General features: G+C 42.7%; 1 long non-coding RNA gene across 1 annotated transcript; it reads right to left on the bottom strand.

Moving 5' to 3' along the window:
* Positions 1–19,482: 19,482 nt before the first annotated feature.
* LOC109753105 (uncharacterized) lies at positions 19,483–21,722 on the bottom strand. The gene is made up of 4 exons (XR_002230401.4): positions 21,260–21,722; positions 21,029–21,158; positions 20,027–20,122; positions 19,483–19,895 (listed from the first exon to the last, which is right to left on the bottom strand). It is a non-coding gene; the product is annotated as an uncharacterized lncRNA (long non-coding RNA).
* Positions 21,723–21,791: the final 69 nt, after the last annotated feature.

The raw sequence follows: 21,791 nt of genomic DNA, 5'->3' as shown, positions 1-21,791 counted from the left end.
CCCACATATTCTACGAAGATCTTTATCGGTCAAACCGCATAACAACATACGTTGTTCCCTTTGTCATCGGTATGTTACTTGCCCGAGATTCGATCGTCGGTATCTCAATACCTAGTTCAATCTCGTTACCGGCAAGTCTCTTTACTCATTCCGTAATACATCATCCCGCAACTAACTCATTAGTTACAATGCTTGCAAGGCTTATAGTGATGTGCATTACTGAGTGGGCCAGAGATACCTCTCCGACAATCGGAGTGACAAATCCTAATCACGAAATACGCCAACCCAACAAGTACCTTCGGAGACACCTGTAGAGCACCTTTATAATCACCGAGTTACGTTGTGACGTTTGCTAGCACACAAAGTGTTCCTCCGGTAAACGGGAGTTGCATAATCTCATAGTCATAGGAACATGTATAAGTCATGAAGAAAGCATTAGCAACATACTAAACGATCGTGTGCTAAGCTAAAGGAATGGGTCAAGTCAATCACATCATTCTTCTAATGATGTGATCCCGTTAATAAAATGAAAACTCATGTCAATGGCTAGGAAACATAACCATCTTTGATCAACGAGCTAGTCAAGTAGAGGCATACTAGTGACACTCTGTTTGTCTATGTATTCACACAAGTATTATGTTTCCGGTTAATACAATTCTAGCATTAATAATAAACATTTATCATGATATAAGGAAATAAATAATAACTTTATTATTGCCTCTAGGGCATATTTCCTTCAGTCTCCCACTTGCACTAGAGTCAATAATCTAGTTCACATCACCATGTGATTTAACACCAATAGTTCACATCACCATGTGATTAACACCCATAGTTCACATCGTCATGTGACCAACACCCAAAGGGTTTACTAGAGTCAATAATCTAGTTCACATTGCTATGTGATTAACACCCAAAGAGTACTAAGGTGTGATCATGTTTTGCTTGTGAGAGAAGTTTAGTCAACGGGTCTGCCACATTCAGAGCCGTATGTATTTTGCAAATATTCTATGTCTACAATACTCTGCACGGAGCTACTCTAGCTAATTGCTCCCACTTTCAATATGTATCCAGATTGAGACTTTAGAGTCATCTAGATTAGTGTCAAAACTTGCATCGACGTAACCCTTTACGACGAACCTTTTGTCACTTCCATAATCGAGAAACATATCCTTATTCCACTAAGGATAATTTTGACCGCTGTCCAGTGATCTACTCCTAGATCACTATTGTACTCCCTTGCCAAAATCAGTGTAGGGTATACAATAGATCTGGTACACAGCATGGCATACTTTATAGAACCTATGGCCAAGGCATAGGGAATGACTTTCATTCTCTTTCTATCTTCTGCCGTGGTCGGGCTTTGAGTCTTTACTCAATTTCACACCTTGTAACACAGGCAAGAACTCTTTCTTTGACTGTTCTATTTTGAACTACTTCAAAATCTTGTTAAGGTATGTACTCATTGAAAAAACTTATCAAGCGTCTTGATCTATCTCTATAGATCTTGATGCTTAATATGTAAGCAGCTTCACCGAGGTCTTTCTTTGAAAAACTCCTTTCAAACACTCCTTTATGCTTTGCAGAATAATTCTACATTATTTCCGATCAACAATATGTCATTCACATATACTTATCAGAAATGCTTGTAGTGCTTCCACTCACTTTCTTGTAAATACAGGCTTCACCGCAAGTCTGTATAAAACTATATCCTTTGATCAACTTATCAAAGCGTATATTCCAACTCCGAGATGCTTACACCAGTCCATAGATGGATCGCTGGAGCTTGCATATTTTGTTAGCACTTTTAGGATTGACAAAACCTCCTGGTTACATCATATACAACTCTTCTTTAATAAATCCATTAAGGAATGCAGTTTTGTTTATCCATTTGCCATATTTCATAAAATGTGGCAATTGCTAACATGATTCAGACAAACTTAAGCATAGATACGAGTGAGAAACTCTCATCGTAGTCAACACCTTGAACTTTGTCAAAAACCTTTTTCGACAAGTCTAGCTTTGTAGATAGTAACACTACTATCAGCGTCCGTCTTCCTCTTGAAGATCCATTTATTTTCTATGGCTTGCCGATCATCAGGCAAGTCAACCAAAGTCCACACTTTGTTCTCATACATGGATCCAATCTCAGATTTCATGGCCTCAAGCCATTTTGCGGAATCTGGGTTCACCATCGCTTCCTCATAGTTCGTAGGTTCGTCATGGTCAAGTAACATGACCTCCAGAACAGGATTACCGTACCACTCTGGTGCGAATCTCACTCTGGTTTACCTACGAGGTTCGGTACTAACTTGATTCGAAGTTACATGATCATCATCATTAGCTTCCTCACTAATTGGTGTAGTAGTCACAGGAACAGATTTCTGTGATGAACTACTTTCCAATAAGGGAGCAGGTACAGTTACCTCATCAAGTTCTACTTTCCTCCCACTCACTTCTTTCGAGAGAAACTCCTTCTCTAGAAAGGATCCATTCTTAGCAACGAATGTCTTGCCTTCGGATCTGTGATAGAAGGTGTACCCAACTGTCTCCTTTGGGTATCCTATGAAGACACATTTCTCCGATTTGGGTTTGAGCTTATCAGGATGAAACTTTTTCACATAAGCATCGCAACCCCAAACTTTAAGAAACGACAACTTTGGTTTCTTGCCAAACCACAGTTCATACGGTGTCGTCTCAACGGATTTAGATGGTGCCCTATTTAACGTGAATGTAGCTGTCTCTAATGCATAACCCCAAAAAGATAGTGGTAAATCGGTAAGAGACATCATAGATTGCACTATATCCAATAAAGTACGGTTATGACGTTCGGACACACCATTATGCCGTGGTGTTCCAGGTGGCACGAATTTGTGAAACTATTCCACATTGTTTTAATTGAAGACCAAACTCGTAACTCAAATATTTGTCTCCACGATCAGATCGTAGAAACTTTATTTTCTTGTCACGATGATTTTCCACTTCACTCTGAAATTCTTTGAACTTTTCAAATGTTTCATCAACAAGATATACCCATATCTGCTCAAATCATCTGTGAAGGTCAGAAAATAACGATACCCGCCGCGAGCCTCAACACTCATCGGATCTCATACATCAGTATGTATTATTTCCAATAAGCTAGTTGCTTGCTCCATTGTTCCGGAGAACGGAGTCTTAGTCATCTTTCCCATAAGGCATGGTTCGCAAGCATCAAGTGATTCATAATCAAGTGATTCCAAAAGCCCATCAGCATGGAGTTTCTTCATGCGCTTTACACCAATATGACCTAAACGGCAGTGCCACAAATAAGTTGCACTATCATTATTAACTTTGCATCTTTTGGCTTGAATGTTATGAATATGTGTATCACTACGATCGAGATCCAACAAACCATTTTCGTTGGTGTGTATGACCATAGAAGGTTTTTATTCATGTAAACAGAACAACAATTGTTCTCTAACTTAAATGAATAACCGTATTGCAATATACATGATCAAATCATATTCATGCTCAACGCAAACACCAAATAACACTTATTTAGGTTCAATACTAATCCCGAAAGTATAGGGAGTCTGCGATGATGATCATATCAATCTTGGAACCACTTCCAACACACATCGTCACTTCACCCTTAACTAGTCTCTGTTCATTCTGCAACTCCCGTTTCGAGTTACTAATCTTAGCAACTGAACTAGTATCAAATACTGAGGGGTTGCTATAAACACTAGTAAAGTACACATCAATAACATGTATATCAAATATACCTTTGTTCACTTTGCCATCCTTCTTATCCGCCAAATACTTGGGGCAGTTCCGCTTCCAGTGACCAGTTCCTTTGCAGTAGAAGCACTCAGTCTCAGGCTTAGGTCCAGACTTGGGCTTCTTCACTTGAGCAGCAACTTGCTTGCCGTTCTTCTTGAAGTTCCCCTTCTTCCCTTTGCCCTTTTCTTGAAACTAGTGGTCTTGTTAACCATCAACACTTGATGTTTTTCTTGATTTCTACCTTCGTCGATTTCAGCATCACGAAGAGCTTGGGAATTACTTTCATCATCCCTTGCATATTATAGTTCATCACAAAGTTCTACTAACTTGGTGATGGTGACTAGAGAATTCTGTCAATCACTATTTTTATCTGGAAGATTAACTCCTACTTGATTCAAGCGATTGTAGTACCCAGACAATCTGAGCACATGCTCACTGCTTGAGCTATTCTCCTCCATCTTTTAGATATAGAACTTGTTGGAGACTTCATATCTCTCAACTCGGGTATTTGCTTGAAATATTAACTTCAACTCCTGGAACATCTCATATGGTCCATGACGTTCAAAACGTCTTTGAAGTCCCGATTCTAAGCCGTTAAGCATGGTGCACTAAACTATCAAGTAGTCATCATATTGAGCTAGCCAAACGTTCATAACGTCTGCATTTGCTCCTGCAATAGATCTGTCACCTAGCGATGCATCAAGGACATAATTCTTCTGTGCAGCAATGAGGATAATCCTCAGATCACGGATCCAATCCGCATCTTTGCTACTAACATCTTTCAACATATTTTTTTCTCTAGGAACATATCAAAAAATAAACACAGGGAAGCAACAACGCGAGCTATTGATCTACAACATAATTTGCAAAATACTATCAGGACTAAGTTCATGATAAATTTAAGTTCAATTAATCATATTACTTAAGAACTCCCACTTAGATAGACATCCCTCTAATCCTCTAAGTGATCACGTGATCCATATCAACTAAACCATGTCCGATCATCACGTGAGATGGAGTAGTTTCAACGGTGAACATCACTATGTTGATCATATCTACTATATGATTCACGCTCGACCTTTCGGTCTCCGCGTTCTGAGGCCATATCTGTTATATGCTAGGCTCGTCAAGCTTAACCTGAGTATTCCGCGTGTGCAACTGTTTTGCACCCGTTGTATTTGAACGTAGAGCCTATCACACCCGATCATCACGTGGTGTCTCAGCATGAAGAACTTTCGCAACGGTGCATACTCAGGGAGAACACTTATACCTTGATAATTTAGTGAGGGATCATCTTATAATGCTACCGTCAATCAAAGCAAGATAAGATGCATAAAAGATAAACATCACATGCAATCAATATAAGTGATATGATATGGCCATCATCATCTTGTGCTTGTGATCTCCATCTCCGAAGCACCGTCATGATCACCATCATCACCGGCGCGACACCTTGATCTTCATCGTAGCATCGTTGTCGTCTCGCCAATCTTATGCTTCTATGACTATCGCTACCACTTAGTGATAAAGTAAATCATTACAGGGCGATTGCATTGCATACAATAAAGCGACAACCATATGGCTCCTGCCAGTTGCCGATAACTCGGTTAGAAAACATGATCATCTCATACAATAAAATTTAGCATCATGTCTTGACCATATCACATCACAACATGCCCTGCAAAAATAAGTTAGACGTCCTCTACTTTGTTGTTGCAAGTTTTACGTGGCTGCTACGGGCTTAGCAAGAACCGTTCTCACCTACGCATCAAAACCACAACGATAGTTTGTCAAGTTGGTGCTGTTTTAACCTTCGCAAGGACCAGGCGTAGCCACACTCGGTTCAACTAAAGTGAGAGAGACAGACACCCGCCAGTCACCTTTAAGCAACGAGTGCTCGCAACGGTGAAACCAGTCTCGCGTAAGCGTACGCGTAATGTCGGTCCGAGCCGCTTCATCTCACAATACCGCCGAACCAAAGTATGACATGCTGGTAAGCAGTATGACTTATATCGCCCACAACTCACTTGTGTTCTACTCGTGCATAGCATCAACGCATAAAACCAGGCTCGGATGCCACTGTTGGGGAACGTAGTAATTTCAAAAAAAATCTACGCACACGCAAGATCATGGTGATGCATAGCAACGAGAGGGGAGAGTGTTGTCCACGTACCCTCGTAGACCGATAGCGGAAGCGTTAACACAACGCGGTTGATGTAGTCATATGTCTTCACAATCCGACCGATCAAGTACCGAACGCACGGCACCTCCGAGTTCAGCACACGTTCAGCTCGATGACGTCCCTCGAACTCCGATCCAGCCGAGTGTTGAGGGAGAGTTTCGTCAGCACGACGGCGTGGTGACAATGATGATGTTCTACCAACGCAGGGCTTCGCCTAAGCACCGCTACGATATTATCGAGGTGTAATATGATGGAGGGGGGCACCGCACACGGCTAAGAGATCAATGATCAATTGTTGTGTCTATGGGGTGTCCCCCTGCCCCCGTATATAAAGGAGCAAGGGGGAGGCCGCCGGCCAAGGACGAGGGCGCGCCAAGGGGGGAGTCCTACTCCCACCGGGAGTAGGACTCCTCCTTTCCTTGTTGGAGTAGGAGAAGGGAAGGGAGAAGGAGAAGGAAGGAAGGGGGCGCCCCCCCTCCCTAGTCCAATTCGGACTAGTCCATGGGGAGGGGTGCGGCCACCCTTTGGGGCCTTTCTCTCCTTTCCCGTATGGCCCATTAAGGCCCAATACGAATTCCCGTAACTCTCCGGTACTCCGAAAAATACCCGAATCACTCGGAACCTTTCCGATGTCCAAATATAGTCGTCCAATATATCGATCTTTACGTCTCGACCATTTCGAGACTCCTCGTCATGTTCCTGATCTCATCCGGGACTCCGAACTCCTTCGGTACATCAAAACACATAAACTCATAATATAACCGTCATCTAACTTTAAGCGTGCGGACCCTACGGGTTCGAGAACTATGTAGACATGACCGAGACACGTCTCCGGTCAATAACCAATAGCGGAACCTGGATGCTCATATTGGCTCCCACATATTCTACGAAGATCTTTATCGGTCAAACCGCATAACAACATACGTTGTTCCCTTTGTCATCGGTATGTTACTTGCCCGAGATTTGATCGTCGGTATCTCAATACCTAGTTCAATCTCGTTACCGGCAAGTCTCTTTAATCGTTCCGTAATACATCATCCCGCAACTAACTCATTAGTTACAATGCTTGCAAGGCTTATAGTGATGTGCATTACTGAGTGGGCCAGAGATACCTCTCCGACAATCGGAGTGACAAATCCTAATCACGAAATACGCCAACCCAACAAGTACCTTCGGAGACACCTGTAGAGCATCTTTATAATCACCGAGTTACGTTGTGACGTTTGGTAGCACACAAAGTGTTCCTCCGGTAAACGGGAGTTGCATAATCTCATAGTCATAGGAACATGTATAAGTCATGAAGAAAGCATTAGCAACATACTAAACGATCGTGTGCTAAGCTAACGGAATGGGTCAAGTCAATCACATCATTCTCCTAATGATGTGATCCTGTTAATCAAATGAAAACTCATGTCAATGGCTAGGAAACATAACCATCTTTGATCAACGAGCTAGTCAAGTAGAGGCATACTAGTGACACTCTGTTTGTCTATGTATTCACACAAGTATTATGTTTCCGGTTAATACAATTCTAGCATGAATAATAAACATATATCATGATATAAGGAAATAAATAATAACTTTATTATTGCCTCTAGGGCATATTTCCTTCAATTATGTCGAAGACCATGAGCAGCAATCTTAGAGAAGGAGAGCCAACAAGCAGACCATCGAACAGAAAATAATTGCAGCCACAGCCACAACAACTGCCGACATTGAAGCACGCATCAACACGCAAAGCCAAGCCCATGCCCAATCCATGTTGCCTCCAATAATCAAGAGCGTCAAGAAATGGATAAAAAAATGGTGAACTAGGAAACATTGTCATCCAAGCATCGCCCAAGGATAATAGCCTTCTGTCTCTTTCATTGGCAACCCGTCGCCAATGGCTGCTCTGGATGCTCTTACAGAAGACACTCCGTGCAGTCTCTTAGCCCATGTGAATGGTGAGCTGATTAAAGTTGCAATTGGCTCGATCATCCGCCCCAAAGATGCCATCATGCCCGGAGTGCAGATGCCTAAGGGGGTCTTCAAAGTTGAGTTGTCTGTTGTCTTAAATGGTTACGATGATATTCCTCCTACGATACAACCTCCGGGTGCGGATAGCCAACTTACCCTTGGATAATGCTTATGTTGGCCAATGATGTGGCCGAAGAATCAAATTCGACTAGGAAACATCCAAATCCCAACAAGCTCGCAGCAAATGAACAATGGCAAGACGTGTCGATGACCATCTCTTTTGGGTCAGAGTCAACCTGTCCATAACAACAATGTGGATGTCATTGAGGACCAAGTAAATAATGATGAACTACTTGTCAATCGATTCTTCCTGGTTGACGAATATCAGAACTTATCTGCCATGTGCAATCTTGATGGACCTATGCCTGCTGATCCCGTCCAAGCATTCTCTGTGCTTCCTGTTGTCCAAGCTGATCAGTGTGTTGTTCTTTGCCAGAAGAGTCTGTTCAATGAGTACTTCATGCCACCAGACACACAAGTGCCACCATCCAGGGGAGCATTGCTGAGTCCAAACACACTCAATGCGACGCTAGCAAATGCACTGTCGGGCGGTGTAGCCAACCTGCCTAAATGCACAGCGTTGTCCCGGTGCACCGGCAGCTCGAAATGCACCAGGAAGTCCTCCGGCGTTGTCCCGGTGTGCCGTCAGCTCGAAATGGACTAGGAAGTCCTCCGGGTCGTGGCTCATGACCCACAGCAGTTGGGCCGGCGTGCGAAGTTGGGCGTCAAAGGCACGCCCCACCGACATGGGGCTGGCAGCGTGCCTCTCCACCGTCCAGACCAGCATCACGGCATGGCGTCGCCGAAGGAACAGCTGATGCTCCATGGCAGGCGTCTTGATCACCACCTTGTGGTTGGACCTTGGGCGCCGCGACGGGTCGGTATGGTAGGACATCTCCAAGGCCGGCACGGGCGATGGCGGCATGGGGAAATGAAGGCGCTCCCTGACCGGACCGCGTCCCATGCTAGGTCCTAGCCTCTCCTTCAGAGACCCGACCCCTCGCCTATTCCGTGGATTTTGTTGGGCACTCCTTGCCAATGTGGCCAGGGAGTTTGCACTCGACGCAATGAACTAGATCTCTACAGTCTACATGCCAATGCTCGGAGCTCAGGCATCTGAAGCAGACCCCCCGCAAACGCCTTAAGAAGGCCTCCTGCCGGACGCCAGCACTGAAGGATGGTAGATGGCCTCGGTGCTGCCGCGGAGCTCGGCCGCAGTCGCCTTGAACGTGCCTGCTGGCACGACGATCCTTTCACGACTGGACTGTTGGAGAACGTTGTATTTCACACGCAAGATCTATCTAGGAGAAGCATAGCAACGAGCGGGGAGAGTGTGTCCACATACCCTCGTAGACCGAAAGCGGAAGCGTTTAGTAACGCGGTTGATGTAGTCGAACGTCTTCGTGATCCAACCGATCAAGTACCGAACACACGGCACCTCCGCAATCTACACACGTTCAGCTCAGTGACGTCCCTCGAACTCTTGATCCAGCTGAGGCCGAGGGAGAGTTTCGTCAGCACGATGGCGTGATGACGGTGATGATGAAGTTACCGACGCAGGGCTTCGCCTAAGCACTACAACGATATGACCGAGGTGGAAATATGTGGAGGGGGCACAGCACACGGCTAAACAATCAACTTGTGTGTCTTTGGGGTGCCCCCCTCCCACGCATATAAAGGAGGGGGCAGAGGAGGCCAGCCCAAGGGGGGTCACGCCAAAGGGGGAGTCCTACTTGGACTCCTGGTCCAAGTAGGATTCGCCCCCCCCCTTTCCTATTCCAACTAGGAGAAGGAAGGGAAGGAGGAAGAGGGGAGAAGGAAGGAGGGGGGGCGCCTCCCCCTCCTAGTCCAATTCGGATCGGCCCATGGGGGGGCGTGCGGCCACCCCTTGAGGCCCTTCTCTCCTTTCCCGTATGGCCCATTAAGGCCCACTACTTCCCCCGGCGAATTCCCGTAACTCTCCGGTACTCCGAAAAATACCCGAATCACTCGGAACCTTTCCGATGTCCGAATATAGCCTTCCAATATATTGATATTTACCTCTCGACCATTTCGAGACTCCTCGTAATGTCCGTGATCTCATCCGGGACTCCGAACAACCTTTGGTACATCAAATCACATAAACTCATAATACCAATCGTCATCGAACGTTAAGCATGCGGACCCTATGGGTTCGAGAACTATGTAGACATGACCAAGACACATCTCCGGTCAATAACCAATAGCGGAACCTGGATGCTCATATTGGCTCCTACATATTCTACGAAGATCTTTATCGGTCAAACCTCATAACAACATACGTTGTTCCCTTTGTCATCGGTATGTTACTTGCCCGAAATTCGATCGTCGGTATCATCATACCTAGTTCAATATCGTTACCGGCAAGTCTCTTTACTCGTTCCGTAATGCATCACCCCACAACTAACTCATTAGTCACATTGCTTGCAAGGCTTATGGTGATGTGCATTACCGAGAGGGCCCAGAGATACCTCTCCGACAATCGGAGTGACAAATCCTAATCTCGATCTATGCCAACTCAACAAACACCATCGGACACACCTGTAGAGCATCTTTATAATCACCCAGTTACATTGTTGATGTTTGATAGCACATTAAGTGTTCCTCCGGTATTCGGGAGTTGCATAATCTCATAGTCATAGGAACATGTATAAGTCATGAAGAAAGCAATAGCAATAAACTAAACGATCATAGTGCTAAGCTAACGGACGGGTCTTGTCCATCACATCATTCTCTAATGATGTGATCCCATTCATCAAATGACAACACATGTCTATGGCTAGGAAACTCAACCATCTTTGATTAACGAGCTAGTCAAGTAGAGGCATACTAGGGACATTCTGTTTGTCTATGTATTCACACATGTACTAAGTTTCCGGTTAATACAATTCTAGCATGAATAATAAACATTTATCATGATATAAGGAAATATAAATAACAACTTTATTATTGCCTCTAGGGCATATTTCCTTCAGTCTCCCACTTGCACTAGAGTCAATAATCTAGTTCACATCATCATGTGATTTCACACCAATAGTTCACATCTTTATGTGATTAGTTCACATCTCCATGTGACTAATACCCAAAGGGTTTACTAGAGTCAATAATCTAGTTCACATCGCTATGTGATTAACACTCAAAGAGTGATCATGTTTTTCTTGTGAGAGAAGTTTAGTCAACGGGTCTGCCACATTCAGAGTCGTATGTATTTTGCAAATTTTCTATGTCTACAATGCTCTGCACGGAGCTACTCTAGCTAATCGTTCCCACTTTCAGTATGTATCTAGATCGAGACTTAGAGTCATCCAGATCAGTGTCAAATCTTGCATCGACGTAACTCCTTACGACAAACTCTTTGTCACCTCCATAACCGAGAAACATTTCCTTATTCCACTAAGGATAATTTTGACCGCTGTTCAGTGATCCACTCCTGGATCACTATTGTACCCTTTTGCCAAACTCATGGTGAGGTATACAATAGGTCTGGTACACAACATAGCATACTTTATAGAACCTATGACTGAGGCATAGGGAATGACTTTTCATTCTCTTTCTATTTTCTGTCGTGGTCGGGTTTTGAGTCTTTACTCAACTTCACACCTTGCAACACAGGCAAGAACTCCTTCTTTGACTGTTCCATTTTGAACTACTTCAAAAACTTGTCAAGGTATGTACTCGTTGAAAATATTTATCAAGCGCCTTGATCTATCTCTATAGATCTTGATGCTCAATATGTAAGCAGCTTCACCAAGGTCTTTCTTTGAAAAACTCCTTTTAAACACTCCTTTATGCTTTCCAGAAAATTCTACATTATTTCCGATCAACAATATGTCATTCACATATACTTATCAGAAATGTTGTAGTGCTCCCACTCACTTTCTTGTAAATACAGGCTTCACCGCAAGTCTGTATAAAACTATATTCTTTGATCAACTTATCAAAGTGTATATTCCAACTCCGAGATGCTTGCACCAGTCCATAGATGGATCGCTGGGACACTTTGCTAGCACCTTTAGGATTGACAAAACATTCTTGTTGCATCATATACAACTCTTCTTTAAGAAATCCATTAAGGAATGTAGTTTTGACATCCATTTGCTAGATTTCATAAAATGTGGCAATTGCTAACATGATTCGGACAGACTTATGCATCGCTACAAGTGAGAAAATCTTATCGTAGTCAACACCTTGAACTTGTCAAAAACTTTTTTGTGACAATTCGAGCTTTGTAGATAGTAACACTACTATCAGCGTCCGCCTTCCTCTTGAAAATCCATTTATTCTCAATGGCTTGCCGATCATCGGGCAAGTCAACCAAAGTCCATACTTTGTTCTCATACATGGATCCCATCTCAGATTTCATGGCCTCAAGCCATTTCGCGGAATCTGGGCTCATCATCGCTTCCTCATAGTTCGTAGGTTCGTCATGGTCAAGTAACATGACCTCCAGAACAGGATTACCGTACCACTCTGGTGCGGATCTTACTCTGGTTGACCTACAAGGTTGGGTAGTAACTTGATCAGAAGTTTTCATGATCATCATCATTAGCTTCCTCACTAACTGGTGTAGGAATCACTGGAATTGATTTCTGTGATGAACAACTTTCCAATAAGGAAGCAGGTACAATTACCTCATCAAGTTATACTTTCCTCCCACTCACTTCTTTCGAGAGAAACTCCTTCTCTAGAAAGGATCCATTCTTAGCAACAAAGATCTTTCCTTCGGATCTGGGATAGAAGGTGTACCCAACAGTTTCTTTTGGGTATCCTATGAAGACGCACTTCTCCGATTTGGGTTTGAGCTTATCAGGTTGAAACTTTTTCACATAAGCATCGCAACCCCAAACTTTAAGAAACGACAGCTTAGGTGTCTTGCTAAACCACAGTTTATACGGTGTCGTCTCAACGGATTTTTAGACGGTGCCCTATTAACGTGAATGCAGTTGTCTCTAATGCATAACCCCAAAATGATAGCGGTAAATCAGTAAGAGACATCATAGATCGCACCATATCTAATAAAGTGCGGTTACGAAGTTCAGACACACCATTACCCTGTGGTGTTCCGGGTGGCGTGAGTTGCGAAACTATTTCGCATTGTTTCAAATAAAGACCAAACTCGTAACTCAAATATTCACCTCCACGATCAGATCGTAAAAACTTTATTTTCTTGTTACGATGATTTTCCACTTCACTCTGAAATTCTTTGAACTTTTCAAATGTTTCAGGCTTATGTTTCATCAAGTAGATATACCCATATCTGCTTAAATCATCTGTGAAGGTCAGAAAAAACGATACTCGCCGCGAGCCTCAACACTCATCGGATCGCATACATCAGTATGTATTATTTCCAACAAGTCTGTTGCTTGCTCCATTGTTCCGGAGAACGGAGTCTTAGCCATCTTGCCCATGAGGCATGGTTCGCAAGCATCAAGTGATTCATAATCAAGTGATTCCAAAAGCCCATCAGCATGGAGTTTCTTCATGCGCTTTACACCAATATGACCTAAACGGCAGTGCCACACATAAGTTGCACCATCATTATTACCTTTGCATCTTTTGTCTTCACTATTATGAATATGTGTATCACTACGATCGAGATTCAGTAAACCATTTATATTGAGTGTATGACCATAGAAGGTTTTATTCATGTAAAAACAACAATTATTGTTTGACTTAAATGAATAACCGTATTGCAATAAACATGATCCAATCATATTCATGCTCAACGCAAACACCAAATAACATTTATTTTAGGTTTAACACTAATCCCGAAGGTAAAGGGAGTGTGCGATGGTGATCTTATCAACCTTGGAATCACTTCCAACACACATCGTCACCTTGCCCTCAACTAGTCTTTGTTCATTTTGTAATTCCTGTTTCAAATTACTAATCATAGCAACTGAACGAGTATCAAATACCCAGGGGCTACTATGAACACTAGTAAAGTACACATCAATAACATGTATATCAAATATACCTTTGTTCACTTTGCCATCCTTCTTATCTGCCAAGTATCTAGGGCAGTTCCACTTCCAGTGACCATTTCCTTTGCAGTATAAGCACTCAGTTTCAGGCTCGGGTCTAGCTTTAGGCTTCTTCATGGGAGTGGCAACTTGCTTGCCATTCTTCTTGAAGTTCCCTTTCTTTCCCTTTTACTTGAAACTAGTGGTCTTGTCAACCATCAACATTTGATGCTTTTCTTGATTTCTACCTTCGTCGACTTCAGCATCACGAATAGCTCGGGAATCGTTTTCGTCATCCCTTGCATATTATAGTTCATCACGAAGTTCCAGTAACTTGGTGATAGTGACTAGAGAACTCTGTCAATCACTATTTTATCTGGAAGATTAACTCCCACTTGATTCAAGCGATTGTAGTACTAAGACATTCTGAGCACATGCTCACTGGTTGATCTATTCTCCTCCATCTTGTAGGCAAAGTACTTGTCAGAGGTCTCATACCTCTTGACTCGGGCATGAGTCTGAAATATCAATTTCAGCTCTTGGAACATCTTATATGCTCCGTGGCGTTCAAAACGTTTTTGAAGTCCCGGTTCTAAGCCGTAAAGCATGACGCACTAAACTATCAAGTAGTTATCATACCGAGCTTGCCAAACATTCATAACGTCTGCATTTGCTCCTACAATAGATCCGTCACCTAGCGATGCATCAAGGACATAATTCTTCTGTGCAGCAATGAGGATAATCCTCAGATCACGGACCTAGTCCGCATCATTGCTACTATCATCTTTCAACATATTTTTCTCTAGGAACATATCAAAAATAAACTGGAAGATACATCGCAAGCTATTGATCTACAACATAGATATGCAAATACTATCAGGACTAAGTTCATGATAAATTAAAGTTCAATTAATCATATTAATTAAGAACTCCCACTTAGATAGACATCCCTCTAATCATATAAGTGATCACGTGATCCATATCAACTAAACCATGTCCGATCATCACATGAGATGGAGTAGTTTTCAATGGTGAACATCACTATGTTGATCGTATCTACTATATGATTCACGCTCGACCTTTCGATCTCAGTGTTCCGAGGCCATATCTACATATGCTAGGCTCGTCAAGTTTAACCTGAGTATTCTGCGTGTGCAAAACTGGCTTGCACCAGTTGTATGTGAACGTAGAGCTTATCACACCCGATCATCACGTGGTGTATCGGCACGACGAACTGTCGCAATGGTGCATACTCACGGAGAACACTTATACCTTGAAATTTAGTGAGAGATCATCTTATAATGCTACCGTCGTACTAAGCAAAATAAGATGCATAAAAGATAAACATCATATGCAATCAAAATATGTGACATGATATGGCCATCATCATCTTGTGCCTTTGAGCTCCATCTCCAAAGTACCGTCATGATCTCCATCGTCACCGGCATGACACCATGATCTCCATCATCTTGATCTTTATCAACGTGTCGTGACATGGTCGTCTCGCCAACTATTGCTTTTGCAACTATTGCTATCGCATAGTGATAAAGTAAAGCAATTATATGGTGATTGCATCTTATGCAATAAACAAACAACCATAAGGCTCCTGCCAGTTGCCGATAACTTTAAACAAACATGATCATCTCATACAACAATTTATATCTCATCATGTCTTGACCATATCACATCACAGCAAGCCCTGCAAAAACAAGTTAGACGTCCTCTACTTTGTTGTTGCAAGTTTTACGTGGCTGCTACGGGCTTCTAGCAAGAACCGTTCTTACCTACGCATCAAAACCACAACGATTTTTCATCAAGTGTGTTGTTTTAACCTTCAACAAGGACCGGGCGTAGTCAAACTCGATTCAAGTAAAGTTGGAGAAACAGACACCCACTAGCCACCTGTGTGCGAAGCACGGCGGTAGAACCAGTCTCATGAACGCGGTCATGTAATGTCGGTCTGGGCCGCTTAATCCAACAATACCGCCGAATCAAAGTATGACATGCTGGTAAGAAGTATGACTATTATCGCCCACAACTCTTTGTGTTCTACTCATGCATATAACATCTACGCATAGACCTGGCTCGGATGCCACTGTTGGAGAACGTAGTATTTCAAAAAAAATCCTACGATCACGCAAGATCTATCTAGGAGAAGCATAGCAACGAGCTGGGAGAGTGTGTCCACGTACCCTCGTAGACCGAAAGCGGAAGCGTTTAGTAACGCGGTTGATGTAGTCGAACGTCTTCGCGATCCAACCGATCAAGTACCAAACGCACGGCACCTCCGCGATCTGCACACATTCAGCTCAGTGACATCCCTCGAACTCTTGATCCAGCTGAGGCCGAGGGAGAGTTTCGTCAGCACGACGACGTGATGACGGTGATGATGAAGTTACCGACGCAGGGCTTCGCCTAAGCACTACAACGATATGACCGAGGTGGAAATATGTGGAGGGGGCACCGCACACGGCTAAACAATCAACTTGTGTGTCTTTGGGGTGCCCCCCTCCCACGTATATAAAGGAGGGGGAAGAGGAGGCCTGCCCAAGGGGGGGCGCCAAAGGGGGAAGTCCTACTTGGACTCCCGGTCCAAGTAGGATTCGCCCCCCCCCTTCCCATTCCAACTAGGAGAAGGAAGGGAAGGAGGAAGAGGGGAGAAGGAAGGAGGGGGGCGCCTCCCCCTCCTAGTCCAATTCGGACCAGCGGCGCGCGGCCACCCTTTGAGGCCCTTCTCTTCTTTCCCGTATGGCCCATTAAGTCCCACTACTTTCCCCGGCGAATTCCTCTGGTACTCCGAAAAATACCCGAATCACTCGGAACCTTTTCGATGTCCGAATATAGCCTTCCAGTATATCGATCTTTACCTCTCGACCATTTCGAGACTCCTCGTAATGTCCGTGATCTTATTCGGGACTCCGAACAACCTTCGGTACATAAAATCACATAAACTCATAATACCAATCGTCATCGAACGTTAAGCGTGCGGATCCTACGGGTTCGAGAACTATGTAGACATGACCGAGACACATCTCCGGTCAATAACCAATAGCGGAACCTGGATGCTCATATTGGCTCCTACATATTCTACAAAGATCTTTATTGGTCAAACCGCATAACAACATACGTTGTTCCCTTTGTCATTGGTATATTACTTGCCCGAGATTCGATCGTCGGTATCATCATACCTAGTTCAATCTCGTTACCGGCAAGTCTCTTTACTCGTTCTGTAATGCATCATCCCGCAACTAACTCATTAGTCACATTGCTTGCAAGGCTTATAGTGATGTGCATTACCGAGAGGGCCCAGAGATACCTCTCCGACAATCGGAGTGACAAATCCTAATCTCGATCTATGCCAACTCAACAAACACCATCGGAGACACCTGTAGAGCAACTTTATAATAACCCAGTTACGTTGTGACGTTTGATAGCACACTAAGTGTTCCTCCGGTATTCGGGAGTTGCATAATCTCATAGTCATAGGAACATGTATAAGTCATGAAGAAAGCAATAGCAATAAACTAAACGATCATAGTGCTAAGCTAACGGATGGGTCTTGTCCATCACATCATTCTCTAATGATGTGATCCCGTTCATCAAATGACAACACATGTCTATGGCTAGGAAACTCAACCATCTTTGATTAACGAGCTAGTCAAGTAGAAGCATACTAGGCACATTCTGTTTGTCTATGTATTCACACATGTACTAAGTTTCCGGTTAATACAATTCTAGCATGAATAATAAATATTTATCATGATATAAGGAAATATAAATAACAACTTTGTTATTGCCTCTAGGGCATATTTCCTTCATGGACATCCGTCCATCCATCGCCATGGCTTGAAGAGGAAGGGCTTGCGTAGGGGGTAGGGCGAACTACAATGGACTTAAGGCGCTACGGCCCAGGAAGGGGATCTCGCACAGTGTCCGAAGTGGAGAAGGCAGCTGTAGCGCGGGAGCACCCCCCCCCCTCCCCGAAGCAGGATTCGCGGCGGGGAGCCGGAGCGAGCCGTTGACAAGCCAGGGGGACGTAGAGAGTCCGGCACCTTTGACAGACCGCTGGATCTAGCCGAATCTGGGACGAAGGCTGGCTGGCCCCATCCCTCACTGTCCCGCGAGCTGGAGCGGGTGGATCCGATGGAGCGCGTGGAGCCTGAGTGACCCATGGCGCGGGTTGCGCAACCACTATACTACCCGCCCGGGCAGTGCTGGGGTTTTGTGGCTGCCGCGGCCGGGGTGGCCAGCGGCGTGAGAAGGGAGAGACATGTACCGAATGGTTTGGGGCGTGTGGGCAAGCCATGCCGGAGATTAGTGGAGTGTGGTTGCTAAACACGCGTTTTGAATCAAATAGGAAAAGCAATAGGTGGAAAGGATAATGTTGTAGATCTCTGCACCTCATGCTTTTATATGGGTAGTCGATAGTACTCCCTCTCTAAAGATAATAGTAGACTGCCCGTGCGTTGCCACGGGCTTTGTAAAATTTGTACTGGTTGCATGTCGAATTTAACATGGACAGAAAAGATAGCCAGTAACACAAAAAAATAATTTAAAATCCACTTCACTTGCAATGTATTTCGATAAAAAATCGACCGTATAATAGAAAGAACTATCATATCCGATTCACAAAATAAAGAAGGGGCTACAAAAACATTGAACTCTTTATTGTGCTCTGCATTACAAATGATAATAACACTTGAATGCCTTTATTATTTATGCTTAAGATACCTCCCACAAAAGCACGTGTATTGTTATTATCCATTAATTGAAGACAAACACATGGAGTATTTTGTTCCCTTTAAACAAATGTTCGAACAAGTTACAACCAGAAACTCAATTCCATAAAAAAAAGAACTTGATTGCAATATGCAATTGCCTATATTCTAGAACACGCAATTCACCATTTAGGTACTACTGCATCAAAACACATCTTCTAGAACATGTTACCTATCTTGGGAGAGGTAAATGCATCAATCTTTGATAACATTTATTGTTAAAAAATTGTTTATACATTTATTTGTATTTTTATAACTAGCACAAGGGCCCGTGCGTTGCAACGGGACATAGAAATTTTAGTGATTTTCTAGTGGTTGACATTTTGTAAAAGCATAGAAGACCATGCGTTACAGCAAATACAAAATAAATAAGCATGTGCTAAGAAACCCAAAAATATTTTACCAATCGAACAACTTCTATTATTTGGTGGTTCAAATTGAATGTGTCAAAGATACACATCAACATTGTCAACTAATAGAATTTGCAAATAATGCCAGCTCAGTAGTCATGTGACATGTAACCAACTACAACGGAGAAGATTCTATTTTAGCTTGTTACACGAAATTTACTCTTTTTTTCTAGAAGAACTATTGCCTATAAATAAATCAAATAATAATGGTAAATTTTAGCACAATGCAATGGTTCATATTTTTAATTTAAGATTAAGGATATGAAAGAGAAAACGATGACCATACTAAGGCTACGGGGAAAGGCATAGGCAAGCATAGCATATAGTTATATGTAACAGCACGCCTTTAGACATTTCCAAATATACAAAACATAAGGTACTGAATTCTTTTACATAGACTGATACAACTCAAAAATACAATGGTTGATGAGAGGGCAAAAAAGCCACAGGATTTTCTTTTGTATATCAATGCCAACTAAAAAAAATAAGAATTGTAATTAAAGAAAAGCGACAAAAAAATTGTTAAGAGCATTTGACTTGCACTCTGACTCAATGTTTTGCCGGCACATTTCGTCATGAACAAATTTGCTTTACTAACCCTCCTATAAACTTTCAGCTGGATGTCGGTGCCACCGAACTACCCGCTCAATTGTAGGCTCAACTCCAACCAGCTCCATTCTAGGAATAGATGGATTTGTAGTTTTAGACTCCTACTTCAAAAAAGTTTGTTGGGCCTCTACTTTGAGTGAGAACCAATACAGTCATACTGCAAACACATAAAAAGGAACGGTTGAAGTAATGTGGAATAATATTCTCAAGTTTAATATACAAAGGAAAATGAAAAGATCATTATAACAAACATGGAAAAAGGTTTATAAGTTCTATATTGGTGCTCACAATGTCACTATCCAGCTCAGGAAGTCATTTTACTTTTGAGAGCATCATCGATTTAATCTTTATTTTCTCAAGTGGATAACAATTCCTCGTTGTCACCTACACAATAGGAAATGTGAATAAAAAGGCTGCAGTAAGATTTAAGGGAGAAGAACTCCAGGGATGTTTAATCCCCACTCTCAAATGGCCTGATGTTTTCGTAATTCTTGGCGTACTTCACAGATGATCACGCTTCAGGTGAAAAAGATCTGACAACACGGAGTTCAAATATGGTGACACGTCATGCTCAATCAATTTCTGATCTTCCCACGAACGAGATACAACCAGCGTAGAAGTTAAATCAATAAATTTTACTCTTGTTGTGAAGTCCAAAAATGAATATCACATGTACTGAATAGCAAAACAAGTAAACGACATAGTGGGTAGCATACTATAGTTGTGCTTGTCAAGGGAGTTGTTTATCAATATGGAAAACAGAAATTATATTAATTCTTTTGACACAAGCAAAGTAGCATCAATATAATTAAAAAACAAATGAACAAGCACTCAGTAAGAAAGAGTGATAACAATGATGAAACATGCACCTCTTCAGATCAGTTGAAAATTTAGTACTGTTACTCATGATCACTGATTAAAATCGCAGGAGAAAGGATTTAACGGCAACCAAATTTGCAGTGAAATTGTAGCCTAAGTCGGCGCGATCTACCGCAATCTCCTGTGATTTTGTACTGCATGAAAATCGCGAGCGATTGCGGCCAAATCCCACGCAATTTAAAATCGCTCTCATGATTAATATAACATCATAACACTTGGAACTTGCAAAAACTTAAAAATAATGGTGTGGAACGATTTCTTTTGGTAGCGCAACAACAATTTTCACATAGCAGCAGCACAGTACGTTGACCAGTTCTATGTTGAGCTGTTGGCACATCGTGGCTTCCAAAATTGACCATACTTATGGCGACATACCATCAGAATTATGAAAGGAGGGATCCATGTGCTTACTTTGCTTTCCATGTAGCTTCAAAATAATGTATTGCCTGTCGTAGATATTTACTCGTTCTCACTGCCATTCTACTGGCAATTCCACAAGGCAAATCTATGCCTTCTTCTTTCATAGCAGTGAACGCTGTACCTGGACCATCAAAGAGAAGATAATTTCTCATCAAATTGCCCAGCACTGTAATGAGAAGAGAAGCATCCATAAAGTAATAAACAAACTGAATCTGAATGTACCTAATCAAATGAAGGTGACGACCTAGCATAGATGTTTCACAGTCTCAAGGCTTGAAGAATCAGAGAAGTCAGAAGCCTGCTATGTATAATATGTAGGCATGTCTTCTTACTTCATGAGTCTCTTATCTACTTTCCAGCAGGCAAATTTTTGTAAGCAGACTTATCTTACTTGAGAATCCTCGCTTTTTTCCAGATTTCTTGAGAAAAGTGACCCCAGTGGTAACTCTGAAGTTGATGAGAGGGCTAGGATGCTAAAAGATGCAGCTGAAAGCTCGATTTCATATTCTATTTAAAGCCTTCTTTGGATCGAAGGATTTTCACAGGATTTTTGCTGGATTGTAAACCTCAGGATTGTATCCTACGGATTGCATTTGGATCACAGGATTGCGTTCTCAAAATTCCTTAGGATTGGGTTCCCAAGGCGCTGAACCCAGAGGAATTTACGCCTGAGGTCCGACCTCTTGGAAAGATTCCCGGCGCGAAAAGAGAGTGTTCGCGCCAAAACAGCCGCGCTGCTTCGTGTGAAAACACC

This window comes from Aegilops tauschii, chromosome 2 (genome assembly GCF_002575655.3).
Source record: "Aegilops tauschii subsp. strangulata cultivar AL8/78 chromosome 2, Aet v6.0, whole genome shotgun sequence".
Lineage (NCBI taxonomy): Eukaryota > Viridiplantae > Streptophyta > Magnoliopsida > Poales > Poaceae > Aegilops > Aegilops tauschii.
Note: the sequence above shows the minus strand (reverse complement) of the source record. Positions and strands in the feature narration are given on the sequence as shown.